Source organism: Salmo trutta, chromosome 22 (assembly GCF_901001165.1).
Source record: "Salmo trutta chromosome 22, fSalTru1.1, whole genome shotgun sequence".
In the NCBI taxonomy this organism is placed as follows: domain Eukaryota; kingdom Metazoa; phylum Chordata; class Actinopteri; order Salmoniformes; family Salmonidae; genus Salmo; species Salmo trutta.
The window spans coordinates 45,431,703-45,452,167 of record NC_042978.1 but is presented as its reverse complement, the minus strand read 5'-3'; the positions used below and the strand labels follow the sequence as shown (position 1 = coordinate 45,452,167).

The 20,465-nt window shown below is 46.0% G+C and overlaps 1 protein-coding gene across 6 annotated transcripts in view; it reads right to left on the bottom strand.

The window, feature by feature from the left end:
* Positions 1-20,465, bottom strand: part of LOC115158802 (disks large homolog 1-like) — a 197,018-nt gene that overhangs the window by 30,239 nt on the left and 146,314 nt on the right. The window lies entirely within an intron of this gene.

Sequence of the window (20,465 nt, the reverse complement as noted above, 5' to 3'; positions counted from 1 at the left end):
CGTGATGTGTACGCCGAGGAACTTAAAACTCTCCAACCTCTCCACTACTGTCCCGTCAATGTAGATAAGGGGCTGCTCCCTCTGCTGTTTCCTGAAGTCCACGATCATCTCCTTTGTTTTGTTGACGTTGAGTGCGAGGTTATTTTCCTGACACCACACTCCGAGGGCCCTCACCTCCTCCCTGTAGGCCGTCTCGTCATTGTTGGTAATCAAGCCTACCACTGTAGTGTCATCTGCAAACTTGATGATTGAGTTGGAGGTGTGCATGGCCACGCAGTCGTGGGTGAACAGGGAGTACAGAAGAGGGCTGAGAACGCACCCAGTGTTGAGGATCAGCGGGGTGGAGATGTTACCTACCCTCACCACCTGGGGGCGGCCCGTCAGGAAGTCCAGGACCCAGTTGCACAGGGCGGGGTCGAGACCCAGGGTCTCGAGCTTAATGACGAGTTTGGAGGGTACTACGGTGTTAAATGCTGAGCTGTAATCGATGAACAGCATTGTTACATAGGTATTCCTCTTGTCCAGATGGGTTAGGGCAGTGTGCAGTGTGATGGCGATTGCGTCGTCTGTGGACCTATTGGGTCGGTAAGCAAATTGGAGTGGGTCTAGGGTGTCAGGTAGGGTGGAGGTGAAATGGTCCTTGACTAGTCTCTCAAAGCACTTCATGATGACGGAAGTGAGTGCTACAGGGCGATAGTCGTTTAGCTCAGTTACCTTAGCTTTCTTGGGAACAGGAACGATGGTGGCCCTCTTGAAGCATGTGGGGACAGCAGACTGGGATAAGGATTGATTGAATATGTCTGTAAACACACCAGCCAGCTGGTCTGCGCATGCACTGAGGACGTGGCCGGGGATGCCGTCTGGGCCGGCAGCCTTGTGAGGGAAAACACGTTTAAATGTTTTACTCACGCTGGCTGCAGTGAAGGAGAGCCCGCAGGTTTTGGTAGCGGGCCGTGTTAGTGGCACTGTATTGTCCTCAAAGCAAGCAAAAAACTTGTTTAGTCTGTCTGGGAGCAAGGCATCGTGATCCGCGACGGGGCAGATTTTTCTTTTGTAGTCCATGATTGTCTGTAGACCCTGCCACATACCTCTCATGTCTGAGCCATTGAATTGCGACTCCACTTTGTCTCTGTACTGAAGCTTAGCTTGTTTGATTGCCTTGCGGAGGGAATAGCTACACTGTTTATATTCGGTCATGTTTCCGGTCACTTTGCCCTGATTAACCTGTTGGGGCTAGGGGGCAGTATTTACACGGCCGGATAAAAAAACGTACCCGATTTCATCTGGTTACTAATCCTACCCAGTAACTAGAATATGCATATACTTATTATATATGGATAGAAAACACCCTAAAGTTTCTAAAACTGTTTGAATGGTGTCTGTGAGTATAACAGAACTCATTTGGCAGGCAAAAACCTGAGAGATTCCTTTACAGGAAGTGGCCTGTTTGACCATTTATTTGCTTTCTTTGACATCTCTTCCAAAAACTCAGGATCTCTGCTGTTACGTGACACTTCCCACGTCTCCAATGGGCTCTCAGAGCCCGGGAAAAACCTGAATGACGTAATTCAAAGCCCTGGCTGAAACACACGAGAGCTTTTGCTAAGTGGTCTATCAGCAGACAAAAGACTTAGGCGCGTGACCTGCCCGCCCCCGCCTTTCTGTTTTTCCCTCAGTTTACAGACACGCAGATTCCCGGTCGGAATATTATCGCTTTTCTACGAGATAAATTGCATAAAAATTGATTTTAAACAGCGGTTGACATGCTTCGAAGTACGGTAATGGAATATTTAGAATTTTTTTGTCACCTTATGCGCCATGCGCACGACCGTGATTTACCATTCTGATAGTGTCTAGAACTCACGAACAAAACGTCGCTGATGGAACATAACGATGGATTATTTGGGACCAAACCTACATTTGTTATTGAAGTAGAAGTCCTGGGAGTGCATTCTGACGAAGAACAGGAAAGGTAAGACCATTTTTCTTATAGGAAATATGATTTTGGTGAAGGCTAAACTGGGTGGGTGTCTAAATAGCTAGCCGTGATGGCTGGGCTATGTACTTAGAATATTGCAAAATGTGCTTCATCCGAAAAGCTATTTTAAAATCGGACATAGAGTGCATAGAGGAGTTCTGTATCTATAATTCTTAAAATAATTGTTATGCTTTTTGTGAACGTTTATCGTGAGTAATTTAGTAAATTGTTAGTAAATTCCCCGGAAGTTTGCGGGGGGTATGCTTTTTCTGAACGTCACATGCTAATGTAAAAAGCTGTTTTTTGATATAAATATGAACTTGATTGAACAGACATGCATGTATTGTATAACATAATGTCCTAGGTGTGTCATCTGATGAAGATCATCAAAGGTTAGTGCTGCATTTAGCTGTGATTTGGGTTTTTGTGACATTATATGCTAGCTTGAAAAATGGGTGTCTGATTATTTCTGGCTGGGTACTCTGCTGACATAATCTAATGTTTTGCTTTCGTTGTAAAGCCTTTTTGAAATCGGACAGTGTGGTTAGATTAACGAGAGTCTTGTCTTTAAATAGCTGTAAAATAGTCGTATGGTTGAGAATAAATAAAATGAGAATCAATAAAACGCATTCAAAACTACTTTCTGGACATTCCTACTACTTTCTTAGGCTATACAAGTGCTATAGTTTGCTAAAAAAAATTATGTTTACACCTATACAGTACCTTTAGCAATAATAATAATAAACCTCTACTTTAGTAAAGAAAACAATTATGACAGGTGTGTTATAATAAAAACAAATGGTGACCACTGATTAAATGCAGTCTCTCTGCATTGTGAAGAGGGAAAACCCAGATATTCACAAAGTTTGTGATGATGTCAGGTTGTTTCTACATGCAAAATAGATTCGGGGTTTAAAATTCAATTAAGCGGCTATATTTCCGGGGTTTAGTGAAGGCGGGTCATTTTGACCCCTTAGGACAAGGGGAGTATACAGAATGTTAAGACTAGACAAGGGTTAAGTTGGGCGGAAGCACCTTTGGGTATAACTTCTTTTCCTGGTGTGTGCCTGCGTACCTTCATGAGGAGCTAGTCCAGCATTGGGTCAACCCTCCCCACCCTCAGCAGAGCAGGCCAAGTTGAAGGCCACTGTGTCAGCGCTCCCAGACAAAAGCCCTTCGAGCCCCCCGACACACTTGCCTCACACCCCAGAGTTACAGTGCATTCGGAAAGTGTTCAGACCTCTTGACTTGTTCCACATTTTATTACGTTACAGCCTTATTCTAAAATGGATTACATCGTTTTTTACCCTCATCAATCTACACACAAGACCCCATAATGACGAGGCAAAAACTGGCTTTTAGATTTAAGTATTCAGACCCTTTATTCAGTACTTTGTTGAAGCACCTTTGGCAGCGATTACAGTCTCGAGTCTTCTTGGATATGACTCTATAAACTTGGCACACCTGTGTTTGGGGAGTTTCTCCCATGCTTCTCTGCAGATCCTCTCAAGCTCTGTCAGGTTGAATGGGGAGCGTAGCTGCACAGCTATTTTCAGTTCTCTCCAGAGATGTTCGATCGGGTCCAGGTTCTGGCTGGGCCACACTAGGACATTTAGAGACTTGTCCCGAAACCTTGGCTATGTGCTTAGGGTCGTTGTCCTGTTGGAAGGTGAACCGTCGCCCCAGTCTGAGGTCCTGAGCCCTCTGGAGCAGTTTTTCACCAAGGATCTTTCTGTACTTTGCTCCGTTCATCTTTCTCTCGAGTCCCTGCCGCTGAAAAACATTGTCACAGCATGATGCTGCCACCACCATGCTTCATTGTAGGGATGGTGCCAGGTTTCCTCCAGATGGGACGCTTGGCATTCATGCCAAAGAGTTCAATCTTGGATTCATTAGACCAGGGAATCTTGTTTCTCATGGTCTGAGAGTACTTTTGGTAAACTCCATGCAGGCTGTCATGTGCCTTTTACTGAAGAGTGGCTTTCGTCTGCCCACTCAACCCTAAAGGCCTGATTTGTGGAGTGCTGCAGAGATGGTTGTCTTCTGGAAGGTTCTCCCATCTCCACAGAGGAACTCTGGAGTTCTGTCAGAGTGACCATCAGGTTCTTGGTCACCTCTCTGACCAAGGCCCTTCTCCCCCGATTGCTCAGTTTGGATGGGTGGCCAGCTCTAGGAAGAGTCTTGGTGGTTTCAAACTTTTTCCATTTAAGAATGATGGAGACCACTGTGTTCTTGGGGACCTTCAATGCAGCAGACATTTTTTGGTACCCTTCCCAGATCTGTGCCTTGACACGATCCTGTCTCGGAGCTCTACAGACAATTCCTTCGACCTCATGGGTTGGTTTGTGCTCTGACATGCTCTGTCAACTGTGGGACCTTATATAAACAGGTGTATGCGTTTCCAAATCATGCCCAATCAATTGAATTTATCACAGGTGGACTCCAATCAAGCTGTAGAAACATCTCAAGGAGGATCAAAGGAAACAGGATGCACCCGAGTTCAATTTCAAGTCTCTTAGCAAAGGGTCTGAATACTTAAGTAAATAAGATATATATTTTTATATTTTATAAATTTGCCAAAAAATCTAAAAACCTGTTTTCGCTTCGTCATTATGGGGTATTATGTGTAGATTTCTGAGGATTTTAATTATTTCAATCCATTTAAGAATAAGGCTGTAACGTATCAAAATACGGAAAAAGTCAAGGGGTATGAATACCTTCCAAATGCACTGTATATCCGAGCTAGAGGTTAGGGGGGGCAGGGTCGCCTCATGCCCCAGAGGTTTGGGGGGCAGGGTCGCCTCATGCCCCAGAGGTTAGTGGGGCAGGGTCGCCTCATGCCCCAGCGGTTAGGGGGGCAGGGTCGCCTCATGCCCCAGAGGTTAGGGGGGCAGGGTCGCCTCATGCCCCAGCGGTTAGGGGGGCAGGGTCGCCTCATGCCCCAGAGGTTAGGGGGGCAGGGTCGCCTCATGCCCCAGAGGTTAGGGGGGCAGGGTCGCCTCATGCCCCAGAGGTTAGGGGGGCAGGGTCGCCTCATGCCCCAGAGGTTAGGGGGGCAGGGTCGCCTCATGCCCCAGAGGTTAGGGGGGCAGGGTCGCCTCATGCCCCAGAGGTTAGGGGGGCAGGGTCGCCTCATGCCCCAGAGGTTAGGGGGGCAGGGTCGCCTCATGCCCCAGCGGTTAGGGGGGCAGGGTCGCCTCATGCCCCAGCGGTTAGGGGGGCAGGGTCGCCTCATGCCCCAGCGGTTAGGGGGGCAGGGTCGCCTCATGCCCCAGCGGTTAGGGGGGCAGGGTCGCCTCATGCCCCAGCGGTTAGGGGGGCAGGGTCGCCTCATGCCCCAGAGGTTAGGGGGGCAGGGTCGCCTCATGCCCCAGAGGTTAGGGGGGCAGGGTCGCCTCATGCCCCAGAGGTTAGGGGGGCAGGGTCGCCTCATGCCCCAGAGGTTAGGGGGGGCAGGGTCGCCTCATGCCCCAGAGGTTAGGGGGGCAGGGTCGCCTCATGCCCCAGAGGTTAGGGGGGCAGGGTCGCCTCATGCCCCAGAGGTTAGGGGGGCAGGGTCGCCTCATGCCCCAGAGGTTAGTGGGCAGGATCCTGTGGGCCTCTCTGGCCCCTTTGGAACACTGGCATTTTGCACCGTTTATATTAGCTAGCTACAAAGACTTTCTACACCAATGCACATCTACACAGTCTAGCTGGAGGACCTGTGCTAGCCTCAATAAAATGTCTCAGCTACAATAGTTGAACTGACTTGCAAAATCACATTTGGGTATTTTACACAAAACCAAGACAACATGGAGGCCACATTCCTGCATACGGTAGCCATTAGCCAAGCCCACTTACAGCTCAATATTCCCTGTTAGTTTGGCGTATATACTGTCTGCTCCCTAGACTGTAAACTAGTGTAACAGACACACAGGGGGAGATCCATAAACTAGTCCCGAGGTCACTCCATAACACACTAGTTATGGATCTGTACTGTCACAAAACAGCCTGGCAGCCATGACAGAGCTAAAATTAGCTAGGATCATTATCTTCGATCAGGAGGCCCAGTCCAGAGTTATGGCCTGCAGCTCACACTGTCTCAACATCCCAAACAAGTTGGACTGAACTTGAAAGTTGACTGCCTTGGATGAGAACACAAACTTAGCTGATGGTCAACTATTCTCCGTTATCAACTTCAAGACCTGGTTTACATGCTAGAAGGCCTTAAGTAATACTATAACTGGGGTAGTTAGAGGTTCAGTAATACTATAACTGGGGTAGAGGTTCAGTAATACTATAACTGGGGTAGGTAGAGGTTCAGTAATACTATAACTGGGGTAGAGGTTCAGTAATACTATAACTGGGGTAGGTAGAGGTTCAGTAATACTATAACTGGGGTAGATAGAGGTTCAGTAATACTATAACTGGGGTAGAGGTTCAGTAATATTATAACTGGGGTAGAGGTTCAGTAATACCATAACTGGGGTAGATATAGGTTCAGTAACACTATAACTGGGGTAGGTAGAGGTTCAGTAATACTATAACTGGGGTAGGTAGAGGTTCAGTAATACTATAACTGGGGTAGAGGTTCAGTAATACTATAACTGGGGTAGAGGTTCAGTAATACTATAACTGGGGTAGATATAGGTTCAGTAACACTATAACTGGGGTAGTTAGAGGTTCAGTAATACCATAACTGGGGTAGATAGAGGTTCAGTAATACTATAACTGGGGTAGATAGAGGTTCAGTAATACTATAACTGGGGTAGATATAGGTTCAGTAATACTATAACTGGGGTAGATATAGGTTCAGTAATACTATAACTGGGGTAGTTAGAGGTTTAGTAATACCATAACTGGGGTAGAGGTTCAGTAATACTATAACTGGGGTAGAGGTTCAGTAATACTATAACTGGGGTAGATAGAGGTTCAATAATACTATAACTGGGGTAGTTAGAGGTTCAGTAATACTATAACTGGGGTAGATAGAGGTTCAGTAATACTATAACTGGGGTAGAGGTTCAGTAATACTATAACTGGGGTAGAGGTTCGGTAATACTATAACTGGGGTAGATAGAGGTTCAGTAATACTATAACTGGGGTAGAGGTTCAGTAATACTATAACTGGGGTAGAGGTTCAGAAATACTATAACTGGGGTAGGTAGAGGTTCAGTAATACCATAACTGGGGTAGGTAGAGGTTCAGTAATACTATAACTGGGGTAGATAGAGGTTCAGTAATACTATAACTGGGGTAGGTAGAGGTTCAGTAATACTATAACTGGGGTAGAGGTTCAGTAATACTATAACTGGGGTGGGTAGAGGTTCGGTAATACTATAACTGGGGTAGATAGAGGTTCAGTAATACTATAACTGGGGTAGGTAGAGGTTCAGTAATACTATAACTGGGGTAGATAGAGGTTCAGTAATACTATAACTGGGGTAGATAGAGGTTCAGTAATACTATAACTGGGGTAGGTAGAGGTTCAGTAATACTATAACTGGGGTAGGTAGAGGTTCAGTAATACTATAACTGGGGTAGAGGTTCAGTAATACTATAACTGGGGTAGGTAGAGGTTCAGTAATACTATAACTGGGGTAGAGGTTCAGTAATACTATAACTGGGGTAGAGGTTCAGTAATACTATAACTGGGGTAGATAGAGGTTCAGTAATACCATAACTGGGGTAGACAGAGCTTGCCCCTGATACTGACATGGGGTCGGATACCCCCCACCCACCCTGGATCTGTAATTAAAGGTAACTTCTACCTTAAGCTATAAAGCCACACATCATTTTTTCTAGTCAGCAGTCATGCATCTCTCTCATAGTACGGTTTAATAGAGGAAGCATGATGGTAATTTAATATTCCAGACCTCCATGTGAATCCTATTGGCTCACTCACCATTGACCATTACGACAACATTAACGTCAACAACAACAAAACACACTCACAACATTCCTCCTCCTGTTTCTCTCCAAAAGCTCTAACCCAGGCAGGCCTTGCCATGCCAGCACCATGTAAACTCCAACCAACTGAGCCTCCACAAGGACCCTCTCTGTGATTTCAGCCCACAAACCCTTGCAGATATCCAGGCTTAAGTTCTCCCCTCCTCTAGGTGGTTCTATTCCCCTGTAGGACTTCATGTTGACCTCTTCTCAGAAATACCCACAAAGGTTTTCAATACGATCTCCATGTCGGTCCATCCCAAAGATACCTACAAGGGCTTCTCCCAGGTTGGTCCCCTATACACTCACACATACCTGGGGTGGGTTCTCCAGTGACATTGTGGCCCACGGAGAGTTATCGGACCACCAGCCACTCTGCCTGTGTGTGGCCCGGACCTTGGCCTTACTCTTGGTAGGACTCTTCTTCACGCTGTCCCTCAGGTTGGTGAACTTCACCCGGCTCTTAGACATGGAGGCGGGCAGCGTGCAGGAGCTGTAGTTCCTCTGGGGGCTCTGTAGGGGGAGCTGTGGTGAGAGCAGTGGGTGGAGTTTCAACAGAGGGGTCTGCTGCATCTGGGGAGGGGGATGATGGTGGTAGAGGTGATGATGCTGCTGCTGCTGGAGCTGTTGTTGTTGGTAGTGTTGTAGTGCCTGCTGTTGGAGCTGCTGTTGGTGTTGGAGCTGCATCTGTTGGTGTTGGAGCTGCATCTGTGGTTGTTGGAGCTGCATCTGTGGTTGTTGGAGCTGCATCTGTGGTTGTTGGAGCTGCATCTGTGGTTGTTGGAGCTGCATCTGTGGTTGTTGGAGCTGCATCTGTGGTTGTTGGAGCTGCATCTGTGGTTGTTGGAGCTGCTGTTGCAGGAGGTGTTGTTGCAGGAGGTGTTGTTGCTGTCTGTGGATCAGAGGCAGCTGGATCTGGGTCTGCTGGACCCGATGCTGATTCTGGGCCTGGTTCCCCAGCGTCTTACCCTGCCTGGAGACCATCATCCCAAGGCTGGGACTGCAGCCCTCAGGGCCCCCGCAGCAGTACTCATGGTTGTGGTAGTAGGTCGTCATGGCTGGGGCTTAGACGTAGGTCCAAAAAGAGATGCAGGGTTGATTTAGATATGAAGATGAGGTAGAAAGCCTGGTATTCCTCTTCGGTCCCCTGTAGCAGGCTAGCTAGCGGTGAGAGAGACCACACCACAGAAAAATCCAGTCTCCAGTCTTATCCTCTGTCTGCAGTCTTACCCTCTCACCACCCTCTCTCTCTCAGACCGCTCAGACTGCCTCTGCCTCTCATTCCCCCTCTTGTTCCCTCTCCCTTGCTCACTCTCTCGCCAATTAATGAGCTCCAGTGGGCACTGCACATGACAGCACACAGGCATGAATAATCAATGCGGAGCCAGGACTGTGATATGGGGATCAGGGCTCGTCTGTGGACGCTGGCTGGGCCTCCCTACTTCCTATAGCGGTAGGAGGAATGTGATAGTTGCCTGTCAAACTCAAATCCACAGGCTTTGGTTACTATTTCACGACAGCATTAGTGAACGCTTCTAAATTGCGGGAAGGTTAACATTGGGTGTGTGTGTGCAGTGTTGGAAAAATAGTTGACCAAGCTACCAATTAATTCACATTGGAAGAAGTTAAGCTAACCTTAAGAAAAATATAGTTTACTTAAACTAAAGTAACTTTGAAATGTAATAGAATATAAAATTACAAGAACAGATCACTCTGGAGTCAGATGTTAACCTGTTGGGGCTAGGGGGCAGTATTTGCACGGCCGGATAAAAAAACGTACCCGATTTAATCTGGTTACTACTCACTCCTGCCCAGTAACTAAAATATGCATATAATTGTTTGATTTGGATAGAAAACACCCTAAAGTTTCTAAAACTGTTTGAATGGTGTCTGTGAGTATAACAGAACTCATTTGGCAGGCCAAAACCTGAGAAGATTCCAAACAGGAAGCGCTCTCTCTGACCATTTCATGGCCTTCTTGATCATCTCTAACCAAAACAGGGGATCTCTGGCATGACGTGACATTTTCTAACGCTCCCATAGGCTCTCAGAAGGCGCCAGAAAGCTGAATGGTGGCTTTGCAGGCCCTGGCTGAAAAACATTAGCGCATTTTGTAAGTGGTCGATCTGAGAACAATGAGACTGGAGGGGCGTGCCCGAGCCGACACCATGTTTACTTTCTCTTTGAACGAAAACAACCACTCCTGGTCGGAATATTATCGCTTTTTTACGAGAAAAATAGCATAAAAATTGATTTTAAACAGTGGTTGACATGCTTCGAAGTACGGTAATGGAATATTTAGAATTTTTTTGTCACGAAACGCGTCACCCTTCTTTACCCATCGGATAGTGTCTTGAACGCACAAACAAAATGCCGCTATTTGGATATAACTATGGATTATTTTGAACCAAACCAACATTTGTTATTGAAGTAGAAGTCCTGGGAGTGCATTCTGATGAAGACAACAAAGGTAATCAAACTTTTCTAATAGTAAATCGGAGTTTGGTGAGTACCACACTTGGTGGGTGTCAAAATAGCTAGCCTGTGATGGCCGGGCTATCTACTCAGAATATTGCAAAATGTGCTTTTACCGAAAAGCTATTTTAAAATCGGACATAGCGAGTGCATAAAGGAGTTCTGTATCTATAATTCTTAAATTAATTATGTTTTTTGTGAACGTTTATCGTGAGTAATTTAGTAAATTCACCGAAACTTTGCGGTGGGTATGCTAGTTCTGAACATCTCATGCTAGCCCATAGAGGTTAACATAATGTGTAATTTAGCCTATTAAACACAAAAACAGTTTCAAGTGAGAATTAGGCAACAAAAGGAAATTCTTGCCTACTTCACCCATATTTCCTTGTTTTTTTTTGCAAAAAGAGCAATGTGTAGTTCCAGTAGTTAGCTACACCGCTGCATGGCAACAAATACATTAACCTGTTGGGGCAGTATTTGCACGGCCGGATAAAAAAACGTACCGATTTAAACTGGTTACTACTCTTGCCCAGAAACGAGAATATGCATATAATTAGTGGATTTGGATAGAAAACACTCTAAAGTTTCTAAAACTGTTTGAATGGTGTCTGTGAGTATAACATAACTCATATGGCAGGCCAAAACCCGAGAAGATTCCATACAGGAAGTGCCCTGTCTGACAATTTGTTATCCTTCTATTGCATCTCTATCGAAAATACAGCATCTCTGCTGTAACGTGACATTTTCTAAGGCTTCCATTGGCTCTCAGAAGGCGCCAGAAAATGGAATGACGTGTCTCCTGTCTCTGGGCGAAGAACAGCAGGAGATTTTGTGGGTGGTCAGGCTGGTAACAGTGACACTGGAGATGCGCGTGCATGAGAATTCTCAATTTTTTTCTTTCAGCCTTTGAATGAATACAACGTCGCCCGGTTGGAATATTATCGCTATTTTGCGAGAAAAATAGCATAAAAATAGATTTTAAACAGCGTTTGACATGCTTCGAAGTACAGTAATGGAATATTTTGAATTTTTTGTCACGAAATGCGCTCGCGCTTCACCCTTCGGATAGTGACTTGAACGCACGAACAAAACGGAGCTATTTGGATATAACTATGGATTATTTGGAACCAAAACAACATTTGTTGTTGAAGTAGAAGGCCTGGGAGTGCATTCTGACGAAGAACAGCAAAGGTAATCCAATTTTTCTTATAGTAAATCTGAGTTTGGTGAGGGCCAAACTTGGTGGGTGTCAAATTAGCTAGCCGTGATGGCCGGGCTATGTACTCAGAATATTGCAAAATGTGCTTTCGCCGAAAAGCTATTTTAAAATCTGACACCGCGATTGCATAAAGGAGTTCTGTATCTATAATTCTTAAAATAATTGTTATGTATTTTGTGAACGTTAATCATGAGTAATTTTGTAAATTCACCGAAACTTTGCGGTGGGTATGCTAGTTCTGAACATCACATGCTAATGTAAAAAGCTGTTTTTTGATATAAATATTTACTTGATTGAACAAAACATGCATGTATTGTATAACATAATGTCCTAGGAGTGTCATCTGATGAAGATCATCAAAGGTTAGTGCTGCATTTAGCTGTGGTTTTGGTTTTTGTGACATATATGCTTGCTTTGAAAATGGCTGTGTGATTATTTTTGGCAGGGTACTCTCCTGACATAATCTAATGTTTTGCTTTCGCTGTAAAGCCTTTTTGAAATCGGACAATGTGGTTAGATTAACGAGAGTCTTGTCTTTAAAATGGTGTAAAATAGTCATATGTTTGAGAAATTGAAGTTATAGCATTTTTGAGGTATTTGTATTTCGCGCCACGTGATTCCACTGGCTGTTGACTAGGTGGGACGCTTGGAAGTTAACTACTGAAAACACGACCAAGACTTGAATTTAGATCAACTACCAACAAGCTACTGCAAAATGTAGTTCAATTGTGTGTGTGTGTGAGTAGGCGTGTATGCAAACAAGAAGAGCCTACAGTAGGCCTAGATTCCCAAGTGTGTCTCCAGAGGTGACCCGTCCTGACCAGCTGTCAGTCTACTCTGGCTGTCGCCATAGAGACAACACGCCACAGCAGAGCTCAGACGTGTGTTATCGTGGATGTGGTACCGTACAGATACTGTAACTGTACAACCAGAAGACTCCAGAGGTGGTCCCCACATGTACACATTGGGTTACATATCTCTAAAGAGTACACCATTATACACATTAGGTTACATATCTCTAAAGAGTACACCATTATACACATTAGGTTACATATCTCTAAAGAGTACACCATTAGTTACATATCTCTAAAGAGTAGACCATTATACACATTGGGTTACATATCTCTAAAGAGTACACCATTAGACACATGGCATGGTACCTTGGTACAATTCCTCAGTGTGAGTTTGATATTTGTAAAAGTCACCAGTATCTAAGGAACAAACAATCCCTTAGGTCATATGACCAAAGCAAAAGCCATAAGCAGGCTGATGTTTATTAAAAATGATATATGTACTGCATCCTTGTAGCAGCCATGAGATAAAACTGTATCGGGTTCCAAGGCAGGTGGCATGAATGTGTCATGGCTAGCCCTCACCAGAGAAATGTTCACCGTTCACTTCTTCCATTGTAACACACAGAGAGACACAGAGACAGGCTAGTATATGAGAGCTTTATAAAGAGCTAACACCACCGCTGAGGGCACTGAGAAAGAAAGAAAAATCAAGGGAAAGAGGAGGACTGTAAGAAAGAATAAGACAATTAGAGAGACGAGAGAGAGAGAGAGAGAGAGAGACAGAGAGAGAGAGAGAGAGAGAGAGAGAGAGAGAGAGAGAGAGAGAGGAGAGAGAGGAGAGAGAGGAGAGAGAGGAGAGAGAGAGAGAGAGAGAGAGGAGAGAGAGAGAGAGAGAGAGGAGAGAGAGGAGAGAGAGAGAGAGAGGAGAGAGAGGAGAGAGAGAGAGAGAGAGAGGAGAGAGAGGAGAGAGAGAGAGAGAGAGGAGAGAGAGAGGAGAGAGAGAGAGAGAGAGAGGAGAGAGAGGAGAGAGAGAGAGAGAGAGAGAGACAGAGACAGAGACAGAGACAGAGACAGAGACAGAGACAGAGACAGAGACAGAGACAGAGACAGAGACCAGGCAAAGGGGAGGACTGAAAATCAGGGTGAGAGAGATTCAGTGAGAGAGATTCAGTGAGAGAGAGATTCAGTGAGAGAGAGATTCAGTGAGAGAGAGATTCAGTGAGAGAGAGATTCAGTGAGAGAGAGATTCAGTGAGAGAGAGATTCAGTGAGAGAGAGATTCAGTGAGAAAGAGATTCAGTGAGAAAGAGAGCGAAATAGAGAGAGGGGGAAGAGAAAGATGTCTCCACTGTAGGGCTTCTATGTCTAGTAATACCAACCCTAGAGGCCATGTTATTCCGCCAGTCAGAGTGGCTACCAAGAATAGGTGAGCATCTCACCGCTAAAAACACCACTCTCACAAAGGACAGCCCTGCGACACCAGTAATTGCACTAAACAGAAGGGAGAGGGGAGAAAGAGATGCACAAAGTGTGTCGTACTATACAGGAGCTCTTCAAATACAATGTCTGAATAGAACCTCTACTGTGTAATTATTAGCCGTGACAAGCCAGAGAGACATACACTCAACCACTTACTACAGGAACGGGTAATAACAAATAATGGACTGCATTTTCACCTCAGGTCTCAAAGCACCCTGTACAGTATAGAGATAACCACCCCCCTGTACAGTATAGAGAACCAGCACCACCCCCCTGTACAGTATGGTGATAACTCAACCACCACCCCCCTGTACAGTAGAGATAACCAGCACCACCCTGTACAGTATGGAGATAACCAGCACCAACCCCGTACAGTATGGAGATAACCACCACCACCCCCGTACAGTATGGATATAACCACCACCACCCCCTGTACAGTATGGATATAACCACCACCACCCCCTTGTAATCTCCATACTGTACGGGGGGTGCTGGTTATCTCCATACTGTACAGGGTGGTGGTGCTGGTTATCTCCATACTGTACAGGGGGGTGGTGGTTGTTCAGTATGGAGATAACCAGCACCGCCCCCCCGTACAGTATGGAGATAACCAGCACCACCCTGTACAGTATGGAGATAACCAGCACCACCCTGTACAGTATGGAGATAACCAGCACCACCCCGTACAGTATGGAGATAACCAGCACCCCCCCGTACAGTATGGAGATAACCAGCACCCCCCCGTACAGTATGGAGATAACCAGCACCCCCCCATACAGTATGATCTTCAGCATTTCATGCAATGTCATGTATCGGGGGCTGGGCTTTAATGGCTTCAAACTTTTACGCACCGTGCCCCATCTTAGGCCTTTCAGATTGTCTTGTGACCTACACAATAAACCAACCCAGCATTACTGGTCACAGTGCAGCATTAAGCTGTGACCAGGAAGTATCTGCTGGGACTCTCCTTTGGGATCCAGTGCAGTAAAAGGCCCTTCCATTAGCAGTGGCTGGAGAAAAAAATAGCATTGGTAATACCAAGACTGAACACCAGGGGGCTCTACAGGCCCACAGGGACTGGCACTCACACTGACCTATAAGGAAGAAGCTTCTCATAGACACGGATGTAAGATGTGTGTTTCCCTCCCTAATGGTTAGGCTTAGGATTCCAAAGTAGGAGTGCTGATCTAGGATCTGTCCATAGAAATCTGATTCATTATGATCTAAAAGGATAAACTGATCCTAGACCAGCCTTGATATGCTGTGTGTATACGGGGCCAGGTCTCTCCTTACAAGGCCTCAGACTGAGAGCCTGAGGGTACTAGAGATGTAGACAGAGTGATAGGTACAGACAAGGTCTTCTATCGGGCGCTAGTTCAATCCTAACTGTCTGTGATGTATATGGAAATCACTGAGACTACAACAAACACACTTTGCAGGACTTGCTGTGATGCACTGTGATCAATGGAATGGTAGACAGGAAATCCTTTCAAATGTTTATCAGGATTATATTTACATTCCATTACCACATGAGTCAAGGTGATCAACTAGGGCTGGGGCCATTTCTGCTACCTGATGATTTATTTACATTTTATTTAACTAGGCAAGTCAGTTAAGAACAAATTCTTATTTACAATGACTGCCTACCCCGGACAAACCCTAACGACGCTGGGCCAATTGTGCGCTGCCATATGGGACTCCCAATCACGGCTGGTTGTGATACAGCCTGGAATCGAACCAGTCTGTAGTGACGCCTCTAGAGATTCAGTGCCTTACCGCTGCGCCACTTGGGAGCCCTGATCAGTTTCCTCAGTTCAAAAAAATATTGAATCTTAGGAGCTGATTCTTAGAAATGGCAGTCGACGTGCAAGGAGTCGAGGAATCAATTATCATGTAATCGACTCTCCACCATCGTCATTAACAGTTGGATAAATGGCAGAGAAAGGCAAGCGACAGCAGCAAAGTCCTGTATGGCAATACTTTGAGAAGTCAACTGAGAAGGTGATGAAATGTTAACTTTATGAGGTGGAATTGGGGTCCAGTAATGGTAGCAATGCTTAACCACCTGAAAGAGACGCAACGCAAGACCCAAACGGTTGCTAGCAGCAGCGCATCTGCATTGTGAATTCACATGGAATTTTCTGCATTTTTCTTATATGTTTTAACGGAAAACTGTTTAAAATAAATGTCTGCTTAAATGTTACAATTTATATATTTATTTATTTATCACATCCCTAATCCAGGCCTGTCAAGACAAGGACACATTCCTAACCCAGGCCTGTCAAGACAAGGACACATTCCTAACCCAGGCCTGTCAAGACAAGGACACATTCCTAACCCAGGCCTGTCAAGACAAGGACACATTCCTAACCCAGGCCTGTCAAGACAAGGACACATTCCTAACCCAGGCCTGTCAAGACAAGGACACATTCCTAACCCAGGCCTGTCAAGACAAGGACACATTCCTAACCCAGGCCTGTCAAGACAAGGACACATTCCTAACCCAGGCCTGTCAAGACAAGGACACATTCCTAACCCAGGCCTGTCAAAACAAGGACACATTCCTAACCCAGGCCTGTCAAGACAAGGACACATTCCTAACCCAGGCCTGTCAAGACAAGGACACATTCCTAACCCAGGCCTGTCAAAACAAGGACACATTCCTAACCCAGGCCTGTCAAAACAAGGACACATTCCTAACCCAGGCCTGTCAAGACAAGGGCACATTTCTAACCCAGGCCTGTCAAGACAAAGACACATTCCTAACCCAGGCCTGTCAAGACAAGGACACATTCCTAACCCAGGCCTGTCAAGACAAGGACACATTCCTAACCCAGGCCTGTCAAGACAAAGACACATTCCTAACCCAGGCCTGTCAAGACAAGGACACATCCCTAACCCAGGCCTGTCAAGACAAGGACACATTCCTAACCCAGGCCTGTCAAGACAAGGACACATTCCTAACCCAGGCCTGTCAAGACAAGGACACATTCCTAACCCAGGCCTGTCAAGACAAGGACACATTCCTAACCCAGGCCTGTCAAGACAAGGACACATTCCTAACCCAGGCCTGTCAAGACAAGGACACATTCCTAACCCAGGCCTGTCAAGACAAGGACACATTCCTAACCCAGGCCTGTCAAGACAAGGACACATTCCTAACCCAGGCCTGTCAAGACAAGGACACATTCCTAACCCAGGCCTGTCAAGACAAGGACAAAGGGACTCTCTTTCGGGTATAAGAGGAAGACATCTTACCAAGCAACTTGGTAGTGAGAATTCAAGGAGATGGTTCCGGAAAGAGAGAGCATGTGTAGGTATGTGGAGCGTGTGGGAGATGTGATCTGCGTGGCAGAGTGAGTCTCCGTCCCACACACTGAGTGTGATGCAGTGATACAACATAAATTCACCCTTTTCCATCGGCAATGACCTTCCCTTTATTGTTGATAACATTTCTCTTCACTGTCATGAGGAGAGCTCGCAAGTAGACATTTAATTGTACCGTTAACGCCCCGCTGTTTCCTGTGAATATCACGAATAAACACTCTTTTGATTTGAGCCAAAACTGCAACAAGTTTTTAGTAAAGCCATTCCATCTACCTGAAGAGGGTTAGAATTAGCATCGCTAACGGCTACACAGCGTGGTAGACATACGGGCAGCGAGCACACAGACAGCCTCTGTTGCAGGGAATATGAATCTCTGATGCATTCTCATTGATATCTTCTGATAAACTCATCTCTGATTGATATCTTCTGATAAACTCATCTCTGATTGATATCTTCTGATAAACTCATCTCTGATTGACATCTTCTGATAAACGAATTAATAAATGTTCTAATAAGTTCAATACATTAAGTTGATTTCCAAACGTGAGACACATTTGATAAAATAACAAAGTAACTAATTCAAATAACAGACCGTTTTTCATATTATAGCATCCAAAAAGTACAGAAGTTTCTGTACATCGTGCAACATGAGTCTGAACTTGCGTTTGAGTGTGAGGTGTCCAAGTGTGTGTGTGTGACGTGTCTAAGCGTGTCTGTCTGAATGCGAGTGTGTGAGGTGTCTAAGCGTGTGTGTGTGAGGTGTCTAAGCGTGTCTGTCTGAATGTGTGTGTGTGGCGTGTCTAAGCATGTGTGTGTGAGGTGTCTGAATGTGTGTGTGTGGCGTGTCTAAGCGTGTGTGTGTGAGTGAGGTGTCTAAGCGTGTGTGTGTGACGTGTCTAAGCGTGTGTGTGTGACGTGTCTAAGCGTGTGTGTGTGACGTGTCTAAGCGTGTGTGTGACGTGTCTAAGCGTGTGTGTGGGACGTGTCTAAGCGTGTGTGTGTGACGTGTCTAAGCGTGTGTGTGTGACGTGTCTAAGCGTGTGTGTGTGAGGTGTCTAAGCGTGTGTGTGTGAGGTGTCTAAGCGTGTGTGTGTGAGGTGTCTAAGCGTGTGTGTGACGTGTCTAAGCGTGTATGTGTGACGTGTCTAAGCGTGTGTGTGACGTGTCTAAGCGTGTGTGACGTGTCTAAGCGTGTGTGTGACGTGTCTAAGCGTGTGTGTCTGAATGAGTGTGTGTGACGTGTCTAAGCGTGTGTGTGGCGTGTCTAAGCGTGTGTGTGACGTGTCTAAGCGTGTGTGTGTGACGTGTCTAAGCGTGTGTGTGTGTGTGTCATACAGGGCAGATGGCTGACAGGGAGAGCAGAGCAGAGCTATTATTTGGTTGAGGTGAGCTGCCTACTGAACAGCTGAATACCTGGTGTTGGTTACAGCAACACTGCCTAGCCATCCAAAATGCACCACTGTGTGTGTGTGTGTGTGTGTGTGTGTGTGTGTGTGTGTGTGTGTGTGTGTGTGTGTGTGTGTGTGTGTGTATGTATCAGCATAACCCACAGCTAGCGGAGTCAAAATAAATAATACGACACGTGACGCCAAAAAAAAACAGGCCTCGCTTCATTTGACGATCACCATGGCAACGCAACCATGGCAACGGACAAAGCCAGCGCATTGGAGGAGAAGAGCAGAGAGACCTTCTGGTCTTGACGACGGCTACGATGCGAGGTTATTTGTGGTCTCTGTTGGCTGGCGCTACACTCCTCTGATACAACAGGCCGAGCACATTGAGGATTACACAGAGAAATATATATATGTGTGTGAGAGTGAGTGAGTGAGTGAGTGAGTGAGTGAGTGAGTGAGTGAGTGAGTGAGAGAGAGCTGGTGAGAGAGAGAGAGCGAGACAGAGATGGTGAGAGAGAGAGAGATGGTGAGAGAGAGAGATGGTGAGAGAGAGATGGTGAGAAAGAGAGAGATGGTGAGAGAGAGAGAGAGAGAGATGGTGAGAGAGAGAGAGAGAGAGATGGTGAGAGAGAGAGAGAGAGAGATGGTGAGAGAGAGAGAGAGAGATGGTGAGAGAGAGAGAGAGGGTGAGAGAGAGAGAGAGATGGTGAGAGACAGAGATGGTGAGAGACAGAGATGGTGAGAGACAGAGATGGTGAGAGAGAGAGAGAGAGAGAGAGAGAGAGAAAGAAGGTGAGAGAGAGATGGTGAGAGAGAATGAGATGGTGAGAGAGAGAGATGGTGAGAGAAAGAGATGGTGAGAGAGAGAAAGAGATGGTGAGAGATAGAGAGAGAGAGAGCGAGAGAGAGATGGTGAGAGATGGTGAGAGAGAGAGAGAGAGAGATGGTGAGCGAGAGAGAGAGATGGTGAGAGAGAGAGATGGTGAGAGATGGTGAGAGAGAGAGAGATGGTGAGAGATGGTGAGAGAGAGAGAGATGGTGAGAGATGGTGAGAGAGAGAGATGGTGAGAGATGGTGAGAGAGAGAGATGGTGAGAGATGGTGAGAGAGAGAGAGAGAGAGAGAGAGAGAGAGAGAGAGAGAGAGAGAGAGAGAGAGAGAGAGAGAGAGAGAGAGAGAGAGAGAGAGAGAGAGAGAGAGAGAGAGAGAGAGAGAGAGAGAGAGAGAGAGAGAGAGAGAGAGAGAGAGAGAGAGAGAGAGAGAGAGAGAGAGAGAGAGAGAGAGCTGTTGTAACCAGAGCAGGTGAGGAGCTTAATGAATGGGGGGTGCAGGTGAGGAGAGGAGCTGCTGTCACCTGAACTTAATGGATGGGGGGGGGGGGCGCTGAAAGGACCTCACAAAGACCAAGGCTTTACTCATTTAAAACTACAAATGACTTGTAAATTAGCTGCCATCATTCACAGAGACTCTGTCAACGCTAGCACTGCCAGTGGATATGGTGACGAACAGCAGAGTGGACACATGCCAACACGCACGGGCGCACAGAGAGTACAGACAGAAGGTAATTTATTCCTGCAGGTAGGCTACACACCAGACTCGTGGCCTAAGGAAGGGACATGGGAACACAGGAGATTCCTTCTGGGATAGAGAGAAAGACACAACAACCAGGAAGAGAAGACTCTCTCTTTCCACCAGGATCCTTATATCCCATACATCAACAACGCCTAGAGTGAATTCGGATAGTATTCAGACCCTTTGACTTTTTCCACATTTACGTTACAGCCTTATTCTAAAATTCATTAAATTGTTACTTTTTTATCTTCATCAATCTATACACAATATCCCATAATGATAAAGCAAAAACTGTTTTGGG